General features: G+C 46.4%; 1 protein-coding gene across 1 annotated transcript in view; it reads right to left on the reverse strand.

Moving 5' to 3' along the window:
• The window catches only part of LOC103189082 (ras association domain-containing protein 8), a 40,262-nt gene extending 24,915 nt beyond the window's left edge, over window positions 1–15,347 (reverse strand). Inside the window, exon 1 of the mRNA XM_007909349.2 lies at window positions 15,232–15,347. The gene's annotated coding sequence lies outside the window, so the exon portion shown is untranslated. The remainder of the gene's footprint in view (window positions 1–15,231) is intronic.
• Between the last annotated feature and the right edge of the window lie 924 nt (window positions 15,348–16,271).

The raw sequence follows: 16,271 nt of genomic DNA on the forward strand, positions 1-16,271 counted from the left end.
CGCTTCCGCCAAGCAACGGCAAACAGTTTGAGAACTGGTTCCATTTGGGGAGGATAGATTTGCAGGGCTATGGGGAGAGAGCGTTGGAGTGGGATTAATTTGGACAGCTCTTTCAAAGAGCCAGTACGTACACGATGGGCCGAATGGCCTCCTTCTGTGCTGTATAATTCTACGATACTATGATTTGACAACTAGCTGTAGTTTAGAAACTAAATGCAAGGTAACTCAAGACTCTTCCCGTACAGCGAAACTTGGCACTGCAACACGATCCGAGCTTCGAACAATGAATCTAGAATAAATATTTAAACTTTTCCATCCAGCCGCCGGTCTCTTTCTTGCCTCTCGGGAGTTTCTGCATTTGGAACATTTACTGATCAGATTGAGGTTGGATTAACCCATCCGAGCAACTCAGTGGGTTAAAAAGTCACTTCCACGCAGTCCGTAATCTCACGCAGTGGGACCCCTGGTCTAGCCTGAGGTTGCGGATCTCAACAGGTCAGCAGTAAAGGAATTAGAGTCGGCCTCAGTGCCCCAAGGCTAGAGAGGGGCAAGATATCAATCAGGGTCCTGATCTCTCCCCAGTTTCCCACCACCGCCTCCCTCCCCTCCCAGTCAAATAGCCCACCAACACTCAATGGCTGCAAGATCAAGAGATATGAATAAATAATCTTCCCGCAATCCCTAAGGCCAATATGATCTTCCTAACAACAAGCTTTAAAAGCAGGTAGCAGAGGTACAATGGCTGTCTCTGCGCTGGAAATTTCCACCGGATACAAATATGGCGGCCTCCCTTAAATGAGTTGAGGAACGCTTTAAGGAATACCACAAATTTTGCCCATTTCTGGGATTCTTCGAGAGTGAGGTTGATAGATTTTTGGTAGGTCAGGGTATCAAGGGACATGGGGAAAAAGCGCAAAATTGGAATTGACAGGATGAGTTGACGTACAGATCAGCCATGATCTAATTGAATAGCGGAACAGGCTCGAAGGGCTGAATGGCCTCCTTCTGTTCCTATGCTCCTCGGTAACAGGGCAGTATCGAGGCACTAATCAGCATGACGGGCGCTGTTGTTGCATTACCAATAAAGTCACCTCTCTAAAGCTGTTCGTGAAGTGTGCAGCGTTCTTTTGACTTTGAAAGTTACCAGCGTGAGCCGCTTTACACTACAGTGGCTACAAACACCGTTGTAGTGGGCTAGAATGACCTAATAGCAGGTAGTATTTATATTAAAGGCAAGCAGGCTGTTTACAGTAGATTAGCTGAGCTGGCAGATTGTGGCGACAGCTATTTCGTGCTGAGCGACCCAATAAAAACAACACAGTGTTAAACCAGAATGAAGTCATCGCGCTTTGGCTAAGGTTAACCCCGCGAAAGCCGAAATAACCTTCCTAACCTTTCCGGTCGGTGTAAGACATGGTCAAGGCAACGTCAGTGATGGTGGTGGGAGGCGCTATGTTAAATGCGAGAGGTATTATTATTGTTATTTCTCTCGGCAGCGCGGGATATCTTTGCAATCCTCGGAAGAGTTAATGCCCTGTTGGGATTTTGACTCGACAATTAAGAGGTGAATTTTCTCCCACTGCCTTGTACAGCCGAGAGCGGCGACTGTTGGCATGGAAACCTGTCGCTACGATTGTCTGGCGGGTTCCTTCATCCCTCTTGTTTTTGGTGGGGAAAGAAAATAATAAGGCTTTTGTGATTACAGAGAAACTAATTTAGCGGCTACCGAGGGGGGGTGGGTGGGTGGGTGCGAGGGAGCGAGGTTTAATCTGTTTGAATTCTAGCAGCTTATCAGCGCGGTCAAAAATCTTGCATTTTAGCAAAAAAACAGGTCGCTGACCTCACTAAGAAAAGAAATGCTATTTAAAGGCAGAGGCACCGCAGGTTGCGGAGACAGCTACGGGTGCATTTGCCTCTTCCTCCGGTCTGACTGGAGTGGTTTTCCTTTAATACAGATTACGGGGAATTACTGGGCATTTGCATGCAGTCCATTCAGCAGTTCATCAGGCATCTGAGGTCAGGTTTTGAGCAGCAGACGCAAGAGCTGGGCCCACTTACGACTGTACCAAACAATCGCTATGGAAACCCAATCTGACAGCAGGGGATCAAGGACTTGCAGACACTCAGTAATATTAACAATGGTACTATTCCTTGTATTTGATACAGCGCCTTATCGCGTCGTCGAGAGGTCCCAAAGCGCTTCACGGAATATACCGTAAGGTGGAGTGGCTGCGTATTTTATAGGCAATTTGCCCACGAACAACGTCCCACAAACAGACAATTTTCTTTTTATTTGGGGGTTGTCGGCCAGGAGACCGGGAGAAACTCTCTTCTCCTTTCGAGTAGTGCTGTGGGATCTTTAACGTCCACCTGAACAGGCACAGACTGCGTCCTCGGTTTAACGTCTCATTCGAAAAACCGGACGGATTCCCGATATCATTCCGCAACAACAAATTGAAGACAACAAAAAAAACAAACCAAAACAAAAACCACAGGCTGGAGCCCATTATCTACCCAGAAACGTGGCGTGAATCTCTGCGCAGAGTATAACCTCCAGAGGTTAACGACACTCCCTGGGCAGAGATAATGTCACCAGCTCCTTTCAGATCTAAAGTGAAGTGATCCAGATTTCACTCTGTTTGAGTCTCAAACAATGGTGGAGAGAGAGAGAGAGAGAGAGAGAGGCAAAACAAAAATGACAAAAGAAATCAGATTGCCCTCTGAATAGTATTCAGTGAACACTGCTACCATGCAAGCATTACTGGCACAACCTCAAAGCTTCTGCTTTGGCACCTGAGGCTTTAGGGCTTCTGCCTCAACAATGTGCATTTGGACTCAACGAGAGAACATCTTGTGTTGCATTGTTCAGGTCCATTGATTGCAACAGAAACCGTTAGCACAAGGGATACAGTAAATCAACAGGTTGCATTGTGTGGAGAGCTGGTTTGGTTGTGCTTGGGAGGGGGGGGGGTGAGCAGTTAAAGAATGCAATGGTTGTACAACACTGCCACACTCCAGACCAGTCTCCTCGTCTCAGCAGAACATTCAAAACCGCACAGTAAACTACAACAACTTGCATTTATATAGCGTCCTTCACGCGGGGCACTGTCTCGGAGCTGGCACTGAGCTGGGGGGGGAGGGAGGGGTTGTGGGGGAGGGGGTGACCATAAGCATGGTCGAAGAGGACGGTCTTCAGTTGTGATCTAAAAGAGGGGAAGGGAGGGTGCGGGCAAGGCGGAAGGATTGAGGGAGAGAGTTCCAAAGCTTCGGGGGATGGGAAAAGGGTAGGTAAATGGGATTGAAACGATCGCTCTACAGGGAACGAGCACAGACACTATGGGCCGAACGGCCTTCTTCTATGCTGTAAGTTTGCACTGTGACAGGACTTGAGCTCACAGACCAAGACCAGGCCAATGCTGGTAACTGTATTTAGAGCAGAGAGAAAACAAGTCAAATGCCTCCAGGGTGAAACGTGTTGGCAACCGATTGCAGAGGGCGGTCAGTGTGTGGAACCCACTGCCAAAAGCCATGGTTAGCGCAAAAAAAGCATCAACCTACTTAAGGGAAAACATGACGTTTACGTAAGGCAGAAAGTGTTGATCTTGTGTGAAGTATAAACACCGGCACAGACCAGTTCGGCTAAATGGCCCGCTTCCATGCTCTTAACTTTCTATGTCATTGACTGACCGAGCAGTGCTAAAATACTCTACGGGGCTGTATCAATCGTGATCATTATCGCGTCTTCACTCCCAATTAAACAATGAGTCATCAAGCTCTTCGTGGACCCATTCACAAAAGGTGTGAGTCAAGCGGAAGTCCGCTTTATAAGCTGACCGGCACCCAGGACTGAATGGATGGTGATCCACGGCTGAGGAATGCAAATACTTAGCTCGTCAGCTAACCACAAGACTTTCTGAACCCACTTCGCTGCCTTTGAGCATGTTTGCCACAACCTTACTGTCAAGTTGCACAAAACAGCACATTTCTCTTTTCCGTGCTCGGGTTAACTCTTTGCCCACAAAATACAATTCACTTTACCAGTATGTTCTGTGAAGCGCTTGGAATGTCTCGAAGACGTGACAAGGCGCTATATCAAATGCAAAGATTATTATTATTATTAACCTTTGAGAGTTGCCAAGCTCTCTAAACCAAGCGAGTTGGTTCACGAGAGCGTTCGGATCAGTCGATGTGTGCTGTTCCTGTGACCCTGTATCAACTTAAACGTTCATTGATGGCAGACCACAAACTCAATGTAAAATGAGAGAGAGAGAGAGAGAGAGAGAAAAAGAGAAAAAAATGCACACGCAGAAAACCAACTAACGACACGTTAAAGAGTATCCAAACCAGGTTAGTGAGAGTTCCACCTCAGGGTCTGAATTGGAGTGTGCACACATACTCTCTCTCTCTCTCCATTCTCTTTTCTTCATTTATAGAGACCTACAGCCCACTTTACTGTGATCATTTCAAAACGAAAACACAAGAACTAGATAATTATTTGGGGAGGACAAGTTTGCAGGGCTATAGGGAGAGAGCGGGGGAGTGGGATTGATTTGCATGGCTCTTTTCAAAGAGCTGGCACAGACACAATGCCATCCTTCTGTACTGTATAATTCTATGATTCTATGAAATAATAATAATACTTGAAAATAGGCATGGAATGCATTAGCTTCCCACAAAATACATGACTGACTTGGTCCGTTCCTTTGCTCCAGTGCAGTTATAAATGAAACAAGAGACACACTCAGTCTGCCTGAGGCTCCTTAGTGCTGCGTTGAATCTAAATAACAGGTCGTATTCAGGAACAGGGGAAAGAAAGTTCCTCCCATGCTGATAGGGTTACGTTCCTGGCGTGCTGAAAGGGTTAATGGGGGGCACACTGCCCTTCACTCGCTGGAACATTGGGCGAAAGGCGGCAGCCAGTTTGCGCACAGCAGTAGCCCACAAACAGCCATGGAGTGAGTGACCCATTTTATTTGGGGGAATCGTTGGCCAGGACACTGGGGAGAGAGAAAATTCCCTTGTGTTTTCGAAGAAAGGGTGCTGCAAGGGTTAATGAGGCCCTACTCACCACTGAAACCGGTAATAAATGGCGATTCTTATATATAAAACACACACACACACACACACGAGAACAAGGTTACAAGCAGCAGAGCAACAGGTGCTGGTCTGTTCACAAGCATTCAGCACACAGCAGGTTAACTGCTTTTGAGACACAATTACAAATGGGGGGGAGGGGGTTAGAGGGGGAGACACAGGACCTTTTCTTTGTGTGTGTGTGTGTGGTGGGCGGAGGGGGGGGGGCGGGGAGGAGAAGGAGGGGGGCACCGCAATAACATTTTCATCCCAAACCCAAGCTCCGCCAGACGTATCTGCAACTTGACCCAAATCTGCTCAGGCTCCAAAGAGCAATTCTTTCTCTCTTCACCCCCACAACAACAACACCCAGCAGCAACAACATCAACAACAACACCCAGCAGCAACAACATCAACAACAACAACACCCAGCAGCAACAACATCAACAACAACAGCACCCAGCAGCAACAACATCAACAACAACAGCACCCAGCAGCAACAACATCAACAACAACAGCACCCAGCAGCAGCAACATCAACAACAACAACACCCAGCAGTAGCAACAACCACCCAGCACCAACAAATTACATTTGTACAGCGCCTTTCATGTCAAGAGGACATCCCAAGCAACAGGCTGATGCTAATGCTCCTTTCCAGCCCCCAACCCCGTGCCCCCCCGCCCCGATTGCCCTGATCCCACGGCCCAGTGTGTGCAGTCAGTCCCCTGGGTTGAGCTCCGCACAGGCCAGGCACATTGTCACGTTCTCAAAGCCGTTTAAGGACAACTCCCTTTGGTGCTGTAACGCGTCGACACCAAGAGCCGTGGAGGGGGTGAGGGTGGCGGGGGGATGGGGGTTTGGTAACGGCCGGCCCTCGAAGGCCTGGTCTGCATCCCGTTGCCATGATTACACCCTCCCTGCTGTCACACAGCGAGGGGTTGGGCCTGGCGGTGAACACACTCACTCACGGCCGTTCACGTGACACCAGTGAATCCCAGGCAACACCCAGAGATGGGGCCAGAGGTAACCTGCACTGATTGAGCTGCGGCGTTACATGGAGCCCGACCTCCTGTGGGATTCGCTTTCAATTGTGTCGTCTGTCCCTTCAGCAGCTCTTTCTTTCATTCAAGAGCTCCCGGGGCCTGAAATTCCTCTTGTCACAAGCCTTGGGCTTTTTTGTGGACCACTGCGCTACCACGGGCACTACACATGACAGCAATTTGATAGATAGGACGCCACGTGAATGTATGGTGGCGCACACAGGTGTGTGCGTGTGTTTGTGGGTTGGCATGTATGTGTGAATGTGTGTGTGTGTGTGTCTGTGTTTCACCCGCAAAACACTTACTGGTATATCCTGTGAAGCGCTTTGAAACGTCTCAACAACGAGATAAGGCGCTATATCAAATACAAGGGTTATTATTCTTATTTGTTTGTATCGGTGTATGCGCGTGTGTGTTTCTGTTGTGCGTGGGTATGCGTGTGTGTCCGCATTGTATTTGTATGAGGTGGTGGGGAGGGGGTGTCTATGTTTGTGGCTTTGCCATTGCTCGGGTGAGTAGAAGTAAGTTACTTTCGGTTCCCTTGTTTCTTTCTGCATTGGTTGCGTTCAGCTTACCGTAACATCCTGCTCATTTTGTCCTCAAAGTGTTCATTCACAAAAACAAAAGGTCCCGATACAAGAATGAAACAGTGACAGAGGCAGGATGATAGCAGGAGGCCAGCAGCTACAAAGCAGCAGTTGCGCACAGTAAAAAGAGGACTTCTCAAAGGATTATACTGCAACAGCAATAACAACCTGCATTTATGCAGCGCTCGTCCCACAGGGTAGCATCCCAGAGTGCTCGAAATACGCTGTAACGCACAATGACGGAGTATTTTGTGGGCGAAAGCGGCAGTCAATTTTGGCTCCACAACGACCCGCAAACACGCACGAAAAGACGCATTTTATTGCGGACGCGGGGAGTGGGAGGTGGGGGAGAGGGGGAGCAGGGGAGAGGAGGAATTGCTGGCCGAGGCAGCAGGAGAAACTCTTTTGCGAATGAAATTTGTGAAACTAAAGTTTTGTTGCTCTCGGTGCAGAGCCGCAGCTCGGTCAGAAAGGGATTGATGCTGCCACAGACTGTTAAGAGCAAAGTCGCTGCTTTCACCCTTTCAATCGTGTGACAGGCCACAAAAGAATTGTTTGCATTATTTAACCTTTAAAAACGCCTTTGAATGCAGGCGGTTCCAGCATTGTCTTGGCATAACTGATGGATCCTCCTACCTCCCTCCCTCCCTCCCTCGCTCCTTCCTTCAGAAATAGAGCACATACGATGATAGAAAATTTTGGATCTAGGTTCATTTGCAAATGTATTGTTTGGGTTAAAAGAACAATCTCTGCCTCCTGCTGAACTGTGGCAGTAAACCTGTAATACAATCCCATCCCTCAGAGATCAAAGAATATAGTATCAGGAAAGGTAACTGAGATTGGGTGGGGGGGGGGGGGGGGGGGGCTGCGGAGAGGGGGGGGTGGTAGGGCATGTGTTAAAATACCACCCTTCATCTCTGAAATTAAATTTTTGAGCACACACAGTCCAGGCTGATGCTCCAGTGCGGTGCTGGGGATGTGCTCTATCATTTCAGATGACGTCTTTCGGAGATGCCCATTTGCAATTGCAAACCTATATCCTCTTGTTCCACTGTCTTGGGTGTATCCTGAAGTATGTTTCCGTCAGCTCGTTCACTTTTGCTTCCCTATTTCAAGGGGCAAGGAAGACGAGTACAGAAGTCTCCACAGTGGAGAAGAGTGAACTTGGAACAGACCTACAACCTTCTGGCCTGAACGGCTGGATCAGTGCAGTTGTTAACCTCACACACTGGGCGAGCTCTTCCTGGTCGCACTGATCAGCTGTATGAATGAACAAAGAGTTAACTGCGCTGGCGGTTTGGATGACACGGGAGGTAATGACAGAATCACACCTCACTGGGTCAGCACGAGCCCGAACCTGCTTAATGGTGGAAGTTAACGGTTGGAAGTGTAAATAGTGAACATACCAAGAGAGTTATAGCCGGGCATGCTGATGCGGTGGAGCAATCCGATCCCGGGTGGGGCAATTCAGGAAAAACTCTGTTCCTCCCAAGTTCACAAAGGATTTCATGGAAACTATCAAAATAATTCAATTTGCTTGCTGAACGAGGTAGACACGATAACAAGAATATAATAGTCCTTGCATTTTATATAGCGCCTTGTCACATGGAGCACATTATAACTTCTTCGAGATGTCTCAAAGCACTTCACAGCGTATACTGTAAAGTGAATTGACTGTATATTTTGTGGGCGAAACGCGGCAGCCAATTGCACGCAGCAGAGTCCTACATACAGTATATTCTGTGAAGTGCTTTTGAGACGTCTCGAAGATGTCTTCGAAGAAGATCGAAGGCACTATATCATATGCAAGAAATATTATTATTATTAATAATGCTGGGGGTGGGTGCTGAATTATGGAGGTGCCTTCTCTTCGGATGAGATGTTTAACCCATGTCCCACCCGTCTGCCTGTTCAGGTGGAGGCTAAAGATCTCTGTGGCACTATTCAAACAAGCAAGAAGGCAGTTTCTCCTGGTGTCCTGGCTAACGATCTTCCAGGCAAAACTTCAAGGCTGTTTGTGGGAGATTGTTGTGAGCAAATTGGCTGCCGCGTTTGCCTGCAAAATTGGCAGTGACTTCACTCTGCAATAAACTCTGTCAAGTGCTTTGAGGCATTTTGACAGCATGGTAAGGCACTACACCAAGTGTAAGGAATATTATTAACGCACAGTGATGCATTCCTATAAACATAAGAGAGGTTTGGATCAAGAAAACTTTTCAGCCCCTTTGATCTCATCCTCTTGACTGCACACTCTTACATGTCCTGGCCTCTACCACCCTTTCCTTGTAATCTATTCTAACTGTTACTACCCAGTGTCTGTCCTAAAATTGCCGTTCACAACCCCAGATCCACAACCTCTCGTCCTGTTGCATTGGCATATCCGAAGGTATTCTTCTGCATTTAATTTCCCCATCACACCATTGTCTTTCATACCTCTATAAAGGTCCCCTCCACGACATCTCTTTCCAAGAGTGAAAAGCCCTGTCTTCTCTATAATATTAATAATAATCCGTGCACTTGATATAGCGCTTTTCACGTCTTCTAGTAGTCCCAAAGCGCTTCACAGAATATACTGTAAAGTGAATTGACTGTATATTTGTGGGAGAACGCGGCAGCCAATTGTGCACAGCAATGTCCCACAAACAGTCATGGATTGAAAATGACCAATTTATTAATGTTTTGTTTTTTTGGAGGGATTATTATTCTCTCTGTCTTCTCCAGTAGCTGTTGGTAGTTCAGGATTCTAACATGGGGTTAGGGGAATGAGCCAACACTCGGGGCTCCAGAGAAGAAGAGATTTGATAGAATTACAGAGAGTGGCAACGGAGCAAAATAGCAAGTTCTCTACCTATACTTATTGAACAAACCCATTGATGTGTGTGGGATGGGGAGGGGAAGGGGAGAGGTAAAGAGCTGTAAACTAGAATAGGGTGGTATGTAAGTCTGTATACACAGTGATAGATACATTATATAGATTCACCACAAAAATAATACATTAGATTTTCCAGATCATTTTGAAGAATGTGCTCAATCACACAAATAAACTGATAATAATCTGGGGGTTACATAATAATGAGGGATTCTCGTGTCTCGCTGCAGCAACGATCTTGTAAATGCTCACTGGCACAGTCGTGTGATTTATAAACGCTCTCTTTGGTACATCAACGAATCCCAGGAAACTTAGCACCAGGGATCTTTCAGCAAGGTGGGAGGAGGGAGTGAGGGAGGGAGAGGGTGAGGGAGACCTCATAGAGGTATGATGTTGTTGGTGGGATAATAATAATAATAATCATTGCATTTGATATAGTGCCTTGTCACATCGTTGAGATCCTACGTAGAACAGAGTGCAAGGAATTGAAGAAGAATCTTGAGAGTAAACATAGCCCTAAGTAATCGATTCCTGTCACGATAACACAAACCCTTCAATTAGCTCAGCGTCTTCTTGTTGTTGCATGTGCTGTGGACGGGGTGAATTTTCTGAATTGTGCCCAATGATTGGGTGGTTGGGTGGGAGGGTGAGAGGGTGGGGGCAGGTAAACGGTTGCGATTTCTGGCACAGGGAAAGGTTACAAGGAGGGAACAGGCCAGCCATGGCACGCAAAAGGGAACACTCACCGTAACACCAACTAAACATCCCTGTGTGTACATACAAGAGAGCGGTCTTGCCCAACATTTAGTCACAGGACCGCAGCTTTCCTGATACTGAGTGCGTGATGTTGTAATCTTGCCAGGGCGAAGCCATAGGCAACTTTCCTTACACCTCTGGTTACCTAGCGGTAATTAGGAACCCGGTTGTTATTCGATTGGCAGATCGCTTTTTGGGGGTAATCATTCCTTCAAATTTTTTTAAAACACTCACTGTAATCACTCAATCCACGACTGTTTGTGGGACGCTGCTGTACGCAATTGGCTCCTGCGTTTCGCCCACAAAATACACAGTCAATTCACTTTACAGTATATTCTGTGAAGTGCTTTGAGATGTCTCGAAGACGTGATAAGGCGCTATATCAAATGTAAGGATTATTATAGGATTATTATTTTTATCTTGTTACCTGTCCGTCCATCCGCCCGCCCCAGATATAATGCCGCTCTGAACAGTTTCCAAGAAGGAAAGGTTCTGCAAATCATCTCAATAAAACTTTGTAGCGGCAAAGGATCCCTCTATCTCATTCTTCCCCCTTATCAATGTCCGACTGCTGTTATGCAGGACAATAATAATAATCCTTGCATTTGATACAGCGCCTTATCACGTCGTTGAGACGTCTCAAAGCGCTTCACAGAAGATACTGTAAAGTGGAGTGACTGTGTATTTTGTGAGCGAAAAAAGTATTTTGTGGGTGAAACGTGGCATCCAACAGCAATGTCCTACCAACAGTTGTGGATTGAGTGATCAAATTCTTTCGTTGTTTTTTGGGGGGATTATTTCCTCTGGAAAGTGATCCGCCAATCGACTAGTAACCAGGTTCCTGCTTACTGCTCGGTAAACAAAGGTGTGTGACATGCCTAAGGTTTCACCCTGCACGGGAATCAAACCCAGGTCCTCTCGTTTGCGAGGCGCTTGCGCTAACCGCTACACTACAGGACTCCTACAAATGAAAACACAGGCACCAACATTCAGGCTCAGAAATCTGTGCTAAGTTCTGGTGCATAGAGTTTTGCTCCGCTGGAAATGATCACGAAACACCAATTTGACAACATCTCATCTCTTGCTTCTCCTCCCACTTTGTAAGCCTGACTGAGCTTGGCTCGGCTGTACTTTACGATCAGATTCTTCCCCTCTTCCTCCCTCTCTCCCAACCCCCATCGCTCCCCCCCCCCCCCCCCCCCCCCTCCAATCGCTGCAGTAATGCACCACAATCTGGCTCTGCAGTGCTATGCTGTAGTGAGAGAGGTCTGTATAAATTAATGGGCACCGTGTTAAATATCGTCTGTGTACGTAACACAGACGTAGATGACTTGATCAGTGCAATAACTTGCTCATCGGCAGCTCAACAAAAGCAGGGATGCTTCCTACTCATTAACCCTGCAAGCAGCGGGAAAGCTCGCCAGACAGTGCTCTCAAAGGCAAGCCACACGGTTCTGCTGATACAGCGCCTTATCACGTCGTCGAGATGTCTCAGAGCCCTTCCCGGGATGTACTGTGAAGTGGAGCGACTGGGTAAAACTGCTTATTCTGTTCAACAATGACCTCCGTTTCGTGTCCGAGTGCATCTGACTGTGTTGGGCAAACAACTCGCGTCAGTTCAACTGCAAACCTCCCCAGCACCGCTGTTAAAACATGTTCTTTTTGCTCCCGTGTTGGTGAGAACCGGCCAAAGCTGTTGGATTTAAAAAGCTGTGGATTTGATTTTTAACCCTAAAATCCTCCGGTCAACTTTATAACCATTCGGACTGACTGAGGTGCTTCTGGTTTGCTAACTCTGGCCAACTTTTCGCTCTGTTCGTGCAGAGGCAAATCCCGCAGTGTGGATTATGGTTATTAATGATAATAATCCTTGCATTTGACACCAGAAGCCAGTCACTACACTTGACAGTAAAATCCTGAGAAGCACTTTGAAACACCTCATCCACGTAGCAAGGTCGCTATGCCAACCACAAGGAATACTATAAAGAATATGAACTCTTCGTTAATACGAGGAACCGAGTCGGTAACAATAACTGAATGACAGACAGTTGAACACAAAGTCATGGGGTTTAGCCCCACACGATCATTGAGTTGATTAAAGGTCGCCAGGGTTCACATCGTATCGGGCGTTAATGCACAATTGTTCTACTTCTGTCCGCAATCTCAATCTGCACTGCATCTTGATGATCCTATTCAGTATCAATCACCCTATATACGTCAGATCCCTCTGTATATCAACCAGCATAGTTATAGTGTCAAACTATACAGTGTTCAGTGTCAATCCATACAGCACCAATCAGACCTACATGGCACCCATCAGTCCCCCACGGTATCAAACACTCTCTATGATGTTAGTCATCTATACAGTGCCAATCGCTTGTTGATGACAATAGCAGTATTGCCAACAGTCCTGGAGTCAGCATTTGCAGATCAATTTGCCAGACTCACCTGAATGTGTAATGTAAACGCTGCGTTCAGTCTGAAATCAACCACACATTTCAGCGTCTCTGGGAAGACTGATTGCCTTCCTCGCCCCGTACTGACCGAGATGCCTCTTGTTACAGTGCTTAAAACCTGTCAAAAACCTGTCACTTGTGCTGCTGCTTTGCTCCATTATAATTCTGAGTGGCCAATGGCAAAAGGGTTCCTATCACACTGTTCCTTTCACTCCAGGAGAGAGAGAAAAAAAATCCTGCCCAGCATTATGCAACTTTACTGGGTCCTCAGTCTCCTTTCTCCTCAAGGTCACAGCGTCACAAGAATGGTTCAGGAGGAAGAAAAAAACCATTCCCACCCATTTGATCTCACCCTCCCAGAATACCCACCCACACATCCCTCCCATGTCTATTAAATTAAAGTAATCCCAGTGTACAGACCTTGACTGTCTTTCCTGGTAATCCATTCCTGCTACCGACCAACCTCTGTGCAAAAGAAATACTTCCTGGTGTTTAACCTAAAATTGGCCTTCAGAACGAACCCCTGTCCTCACAGAAAGGCTGTGGAGGGCTTTGAAAGCGAGGATGAGGATTTTGAACTCTATCCACTGGGGGATGAGGAGTCTGTGGAGCCGGGAGAGGTTGGGGGCTAATAGATTCAGTTTGAACACTACAAGTGAATTAGTTTGGCGAATGCTTCCGCTCCCCATTGGTGGTCAGTGAATCTTCCCCTCCCCAGTCAAACACTGGCAAACATTCACTGTCTGAAGCCAGAAAAACATGATGACTTGGACTATTTAAGAGCAGAACTGAAGGGTGACTGACTGGCAGCTGTGGAATTTATCCCAGTCCAGGTCAGCAGTTTTCAGGAAAGAAAATTCGGAAGAGGAAAAGGACCCAGTGTTTTATTTTGTTCAATTACTGCTGTTTTGTGTTTGGACGAAAAACAACTTGAAGCACCTTCGCTCAATTGAAGATCTAAAGATTCAGAGATCACAGGATTGTACAACTACAGCAGAATTATTGGTCTTGATAGGATCTCACATGCCTTCTATGCCCTGCCCTGCACAAAACAGCATGTTTAATGTGGGGGGGGGGGGGCATTGCTAACCTTGTGTGCAAATGCATTTAGGGCTCTGTTAAATCTTAGTTCAAAGCCTGGATTCTTTAAAGAAGCGTCTGGGAGCTGGTGTGAAATGGAATCAGACTCCTCTTGATTTACAGAAGCGGGATTCGAGGAACTTTGGGGAACAAAGTCTTTTAGAGTCACAGAGAGAAAGACTTTTAATGACTCACACACACTCACTCACATTTCGAGGATTTCAGTAACTTTCTCCCTCTCACACACACACACACACACACACACTAAAACACATTCTTCCTCTCTCTCTCACACATACTCTCCCTCTCTCTCAAACTGACTCACTCATTTGATATATAATAATTTCAGTAACTCTTTCACTCAAGCAGTCTCACTCACACTCCCTCTCTCTCCCACGCAGTCTTCCTCACTTGCACACACAGACTCTCTCACACACGAGGTAAACAATCCCTCTAGTAATTTATCATTTTGAAATTTTCGAGTACAAAAACCAAAGCCGATGCCGCAGCATTTACCCTATAAAGCGGCTCATTCTGCACTCTTTACTGTATCTACAGCACAACTCATTCTCACATTGCGAATCCCATGGAACTGATTTAAACAAGATCTGGTTAGAGTGTGTTAGCCTAACAGCCCTTGCTCACTCTATAGGAGACCAGGAACAAATCGAAAGGCAAAAATAGCAGCTTCTCTACCCCCCGCCCCCCAAAAAAAGAGTTGGATGGTGTCTGCAGACATCTGAAATCTCTCTGAAATCTCTCACAAACGCATATACACATTCTCTCTCTCATTATAATAAATAGAGTGCAATCGCCAAGCACTGAGATAACAAGTTTCTCCTTTGGGGACAAGCCAATAAATAACATTCAGTCTACAGGTGGATGGATGCAAAGCACATACAATAACAAACAAAATCCCTGCCTTAATGTTTCACCCACAAAATCTACAGTCAATTCACTTTACAGTGTATCCTGTGAAGCGCTTTGAGACGTTTCGATGATGTGATAAGGCACTACATCAAATGCAAGGATTATTATTATACTTAAACATTGTTAATAATAATAATAACAATATTATTATATTAACGTGTTGTACTGAGCCACACACACAGCTCAGAATTGTACTGGGCATTGCAATCCAGTCAAAGGCACAGCTCTCCTGCACAGATAGAAAGAGAGAGACAGACCGCAACTGCTTAAACCTGGGAAACTTGAACTAACAAGCGCTTTCTTTTTTCCCCCAAAAGGGATGAAAACCGCATCTTTTTTGCGGTGGTACTCGGTTTCTGACAACTGAAGAGAATTGTGTGTGGCAAAGTTTAAATAGCCAGATAACGAGCGAGAGAGAGAGAGAGAGAGCGAGACTCACCTTGTGAATCCTTCCAACCAGCCTCACTCAGCAGACAGGCTGTAAAGCTTCTCGGCTTCCCATGCGTTGAGTGGCTGTGTGTGGAGTAGCTGCAGTGCCTTGTGCTGAACAGAACAGAGGAGAGATGCAATAATCCTTACTTAAAGGCGGCTTACCACTTACTTACAGCCGACAAAAAAAACTTCCCCTTCCCCACCCCCCCTTCCTTTTGTTCTTGCCTCACTCCCTCCCTCCCTCACACGCACCTTTCGTGAGCCGTACTGATTTGCTGTAGTTTTTTGTGTGCGGGTGTCTGACCCCCCCAAGCAAACCCATCAGCCTCTGAACCAAACCGCTTTGTGGAGTGTTCCACATACTATGTGTGTGTGTATGTTGGTGTCAGATTGCCTGGTAGGGAGTGCACACTCTCCCACCCCAACCCCTGTTGCTTTAGGGAGCTTCTCTCTTGTGTTGTCCTGACCAACAACAACCCCCCCTCCACCCCCCCCCCAATAAAATTGGTCGCGCACTCTGTCTCCATTTGTGTGACGTTCATGTGTGCAAATTGGCTGCCGCGTTTCACCCACAAAATCCACTTTACAGTGTACCCTATGAAGTGCTTTGAGACGTCTCGGTGAAGTGATAATGCACTATGTCAAATGCAAGGATTTTTTATTGTTACCTAATCCTGGGACGTCCTCCTGACGTGAAAGGCGCTTTATAAATGGAATCTTGTTGTTGTTGTTGTTGTTGTTGTTGGAGAGTTTAGGTGCAGTTTACCTATAAAGGCTATAATAGCAATCCTTGCATTTGATACAAAGCAAAAAAGAAAGCAAAAACGACACCTTTTTCACACCATAAAGCATTTCCAGAACTCCCTGGTTAATCGCTTGGTTCTTATCCAGAGGATATTATAAAGTAATGATAATAATAATAATCCTTGCATTGGATACAGAGCTTTTCACATCCTCTAGACGTCTCAAAGCGCTTCACAGAATATGCCGTAAAGTGAATTGCCTGTATTTTTGTGGGCAGCCAATTGCGCAGAGCAGTGTCCCACA

The sequence above is a fragment of the Callorhinchus milii genome, unplaced genomic scaffold (genome assembly GCF_018977255.1).
Source record: "Callorhinchus milii isolate IMCB2004 unplaced genomic scaffold, IMCB_Cmil_1.0 Scaffold17, whole genome shotgun sequence".
Classification (NCBI taxonomy): Eukaryota; Metazoa; Chordata; class Chondrichthyes; order Chimaeriformes; family Callorhinchidae; genus Callorhinchus; species Callorhinchus milii.